The sequence below is a fragment of the Eurypyga helias genome, unplaced genomic scaffold (assembly GCF_000690775.1).
Source record: "Eurypyga helias isolate BGI_N326 unplaced genomic scaffold, ASM69077v1 scaffold1410, whole genome shotgun sequence".
NCBI lineage: Eukaryota > Metazoa > Chordata > Aves > Eurypygiformes > Eurypygidae > Eurypyga > Eurypyga helias.
Window position 1 is genome coordinate 91,411 of NW_010224861.1, and position 5,317 is coordinate 96,727.

The 5,317-nt window shown below is 43.0% G+C and overlaps 1 protein-coding gene across 1 annotated transcript in view; it reads right to left on the reverse strand.

The window, feature by feature from the left end:
- The window catches only part of ACACA (acetyl-CoA carboxylase alpha), a gene marked incomplete at its 3' end in the record, with an annotated part of 84,658 nt that extends 83,150 nt beyond the window's left edge, over positions 1–1,508 (reverse strand). Inside the window, exon 1 of the mRNA XM_010146932.1 lies at positions 1,463–1,508. The remainder of the gene's footprint in view (positions 1–1,462) is intronic.
- Between the last annotated feature and the right edge of the window lie 3,809 nt (positions 1,509–5,317).

Below are 5,317 nucleotides of genomic sequence, written 5' to 3' on the forward strand. Positions count from 1 at the left end.
GAGTGGGACTCACTGTGCTAGGTACCGCACACAGCACTATTTACTGCTATCCAAATGATGGATTTCATTGCTCAAAACCACCCTTTTCCCAGGCCTTGCTAGGGTTAAGAGACATTCTTATATTTTATCGGAAGACCTCCCGTTTTTTAGGATTCTTTTAGAACCCTGAGCTATCTACCAAACACTGGGGAGCAGATGCAGTGCCCTGGCCTGGCAGCCAGCTAGGGCCAGGCAAGACCGTAGATCTGTTCAGCACATGAGCCCACCTCCAGCGTGGTCAACAGCAGACACTCGGGCAAGAGAAAAAGAACAAGCTGAACAAATAGCTTGCTTCCCTAAAATACGGTCTCCGCTTCCTATGCCCAGAGCTCAAGCACATCTCAAGCCAGAATTGCTGCCATCTCATGCAGAATTGCTGCATGAAAATTGTCAACTGAGGCAAAGTGAATCACTTTGAAGTTTCCACTTATAGAAGCATCTACAGACTCAGGAACAACTACAGGATTAACTAGAATCCTACAAAAACTGATTCTGTGAGAGTTCTCTCTATATACATAATAGGTATAACATAAGCAGCAATTAATTTTAAGCTTCTTCTACATACTGCTGTGCCATCTGCTTTATCCTTAATGTTAAAGATCAAGCTTTAGGAACAGTTCAATCTTCAAAGCTCGTTCAAGTCTGAGGATAAGATGACACTAACAAATCTAACAACCCACCACTGTCAAAGGGAAAGGTCTCACACCATTCCTACCGACCTCTTCCCTTCTCCACCCTAGCCATGTGCTCACATCGCCTGCTCCCCCCCAGCTCCAGTGCTTCCCAGACCACCCTACTCTGATGCAACAGGATCATCAGAACTGTAACCCACCAATCAAAATTCCGGGCATGGTTAGCAAGTGGAATCGGAGCAGCAAAGGGAGGGCATGGGAAGATACTGCTAAGGAATGATGGGGACAGAAGCAAAACCTCCCTTTTTTGGCAGCAGTGAGTTGTGAGACTGGCTCAGGAATCTTCTGTAACCTCACCTGGACTATAACCTCCTGGTCCCAGATCACCCATGGAGACAGTAGCTACTTTATGGTAATATACTGAAACTTAATGGCAAAATTTACAAGTGTCAGAGGAAAATACAGAAGTTCAGGTCTCCATTCTCCATTTAAAAAAAATCATTACATAGAGAAGAATCTCTTAATACAGGGAACTCTTAAGAATCAAAAATTCAGTGTTATTCCAACAGGAAATGGATTCATTTTCTTCAAAATAAAAAAAAAATTAATAATAATACTACAACAGAGAAAGAGCATGACAGATGGAGAAAACAAAGGAGCAGCTCACAGCACAAAGACAGGTGGGATGGGGAATAAACGTTTGATATGCCCTGCTCTGCCTGCCTTTGATGCACTTGTATGATAGCAACACACAGCAGGATATCCCATTATAAAATTAGGAGTGCACTAACCTCTTGTTATTCTTGCAATCTGAGCAGTTATCCACTTCCAAAATGAACTGGAAAAGAAAATAATTAACAAGCTATTATTATTATTATTATTACTACTCTGTCTGTGTTTTCATGACTATAGGAACCTTGGAACACAAGACTGCTGTGAAGAAACCACAGGTACAAACCAGACCAGATCACTTGCTCCAGGTCAGAGAGTGAACCAGGAATGGAGCTGGCAATGCCCGAGCCAAGCGGTGGCACCTCCCGCTAGTCCATCATTCTGCCAACTTCTGAGCAACTTGCTGGCACACACCTGATCATCCCACATATATTTTAGTTTTGTTTCTAAAAGAACTGCATGTTGTGCCAGTGCTATCTACTTCTGTCAGACTTCTTCCTCTGTCAACTTCCAAAGCTGTTGGCTGATTTCAGCTGAATTTGAAGGTCAGGAGAAAATCTCAGTGGTAATTACAAATCTCATGAAAAACTGGTGGCTAGAAGACAGAGTTGACATCCCATATTTTTACATGAAAACCCCTAACAGTTCACCTGTGACACAAACTGCGATGCAGCAGTCCAGACAAGGGCAAGGCAAGGGGACATTTATCTGAGGGCTCCATGCGCCCAAGAGCTGCTTCACGATGCCAAAGGACTGGTTTGATACCTTTAACCCTCACACCACACTGACATCCAAAACCAGGGGAAAACCTCATCAGTCCTGCTAATTATAGCCATGTTATGCCAAGGACAGGGATACAGCATAATTGGTTTGACAGGAACATGACAGCTCTCATCCGGTATGGAAGCAAAACTGGACCGTGTTATAACACAAGTAGGACATGATCGTAGTTTTAATTAGAGCACAGACAAGGAATTTGTAGACAGCGCAATCCTTAAACACCATCCTCTTTCTTTTCGTTGGCAACTGAGAATTAAAAACTGATCTAACTGGCTTATGCACTTTTACCATGAATGTACTTGACTGAATTATTTAGAGCAAACCCTGTGTTGACATCACTACTCCCACAAACTCCAGTTTCACTGGGGCCACGGGCAGTTCATTTCACAGACTAACTTAACCATTTAATGACTGAAAAGCCACAAATTCCTGCCCGACATAGGCATTAAAAGGGTGGATGGATCTGCCTTTTTCCAGGGTAGATGGAGAAGAAGGAGAAGCATGACTAAACTCTGCGTACCTTTCTGTGATGGGCAGAAAGTAAACCATTGGGGAAGATTTAACTGAGGTGCTTGGGCAGGACTTCATAGCTCAGGTGGCACCAAGTTTAATCAAATTTTGTTTGTGCATATAAACATGAAGACAATTTTTACGTGTATATTTATCTGGGCATCAGATCATTCCTAGAGAATTTCATCCAGACGGATTTACTGTTGGCACAAATATCAGCGCTGCAGTATGTGAGATACAGCCAAACTAACTTCAACCCTTTCTTAATCAGGAGAAACTTTTAAATTTCAAGAATTTATACGTTAATAAGCAAGTTTCAAGGCACTATTTTTCCCCCTAAGCAGAGAAGGAAACAGAGGAACAGGCAGTGAAGCATTTCACTCAAATGCCCCATGAGAAAGCATCAAACCAGTGCCAAGGCTCAAACAACCTAACTCAAACATCTTGTTTGTATAACAGCTCAAAAGCAGTTAGCTCTCCATGAGCTCCATTCAAGTCCATTTACCAGCTCACTTCCAACCCCTTGTAGTCCCATCCCAAGGTTCCGAGTTCCACTAAAGTTTTGCAATCAGCTGGTAACTCAACATGGCATTGAATGAGACATAAGATCGGCTTGTTCTCAGCATGCTGGAATTCATTATTCATATTCAAATCTGACTGGGGCTAAAATCAGGCTTTCTCAGAGATCCCCTCACAGAAGCCTTTTGCTTTCAATGCTGCAATCGGAACTAACTGCCATAGTTTCTAACAAGCATCTTGAATTCAGCTGACCACAACCACAATGTTCATGTACCTCTAAACATTGTAAATGTACTGAGGATCAAATGTTTTGATAATGCTGAACTAGACCCTAAACACCACAATTGTCTGGATCCTCAACTATATACAGACCTTACACACACCCCTTGCAGGTGTCAACAGCCTGGCAAACAGGGTAACTTTTGCAGACTGAAAAAAACCCTCTAACATATGAAAGGATACAGGTTGAGAATCGGATCCTTCCAAGATTTAAGAACAGGTAGCACGTTCTTGTGCTCTGAGCCTGCCCAGTTACATAAGTATGTTTAATCACAGTTGAACCTTTCTAGAACCTGAGCATGCCGTCCTCCCTCCTCCTGAGGACATCAGCTCATGTAGAGGTCTGAAGACACACAGCACTCCCCCAACTCTCCAGCTCTGCAGGTACCAAGGTACTTAAGACCCAAATTGTGTTCACACTGCAACAAGGTAAACACTGCAACACAAATTCAAAAAGTAACGTATCTGGTTTTGCCTGAGGTGAAACAAAACCCAGTTCACTTCTCCACAGCTCTGTTACTAGCACGAGGAAAATTTTTGGCTTGAGAGTGAAATGCACATGTGAAGATATTAGACTATTAGTTTCACAGTTTCCCTTTAAGATCATTTTTATTATTGTAAAATAGACCTAGGCATGAAACTTATGTATCATCTGTTGGAAATTAAGTTTCTAGTTTTTCCAAAGCACCCTGTTCTGAAGTCAATTACAGTACTGGAAAGCACATTAATATTTCAGTATAAATGAGTTATAGGTTCTTCCAAAGACTGAATAGTGCCTCTACTGTATTGGTAAGTCTCCTGTTAAGGCCTAGGGATCTGCGGTATTGCTAATCATTATAAATAATTTTAAAATAATTACATGGACATGTGTACTTTCACCACCACCCTAATGGAATGAACACAGGTTAACTGAAAAGAAGGGAACAAAAAGGTCAAAATAAAGTAAAAACGGACAGTATCTGTGTAACAAACACTACTTAATAGCTTTTACTGAACACAGAAATCAGCAACATGCTCACCTGTACCCAGACAGGAGTGAGTTTCCAGATCAGGAGAGGGCAATGAGAGGATTTTTACACCAAGCCGTGTACCTGCTGAGCTCCTCGCCTATGTTCGGGCAGGCCAGCAGCCGCTGTGTTTTAAGACTCGCTCGGTCTCAAAACTTTGCCAGCCTCTCTGTCTACACAACTGGTGGGCCACTGTCCACCCCCAGCTCCACCTGCACCATGCCTCCTGGTTAATAATTGCTTCAAATCCCATCCTAAGCTGTTCTCAGCAAACATCAGATACCCTGCAAAGTTCTTTTGCTTCTGACGTATTGAAAGGCACTTCACAAACTACACATCCTCGGGTTAGAAGTTCTCACTACTGAGTTCTCAGATGCAGTTTATCACCATTAGACACGTAAAGCTAAACAGACAAGGGGAATATACGCTCCTGAGGTCTCCTCAGGTAAAATATGTCTGGGTCACTTCTAAAAGGCACATTAAGACAAGAAAAGGGCCTGTATTTACAGCTATCCCAGTTTGCTAAAACTGAAGACACTGTCTTTGAGAGACTTGGGCAGAACTTGAAGGCTTTGCCGAATATTAGTCATCTGCTAAATGGGAACAAACCACAATTTTACTCTGGACTTTTTTTTTTTAACAAGCTATATTTAATTTTTAAAGTTTCTCACTAAAATTTAAGAGACACTGCGAGAGGAGGGGCAAGAATACTGATTTGGTTTGCTCTGCAAACCGTCATTCATTCCGAAGCAGCCCGCAGCACCCCCCAGCAGGCGCTCCCGGCGCTCCCTTCAGCCCCGCCGAAGGACCAGGCCCCGGCCCCTGCCCCTGCGACCCTGCAATCCCGGCAGAGATGGGCGAGGGGTGACAGCAGAGCAG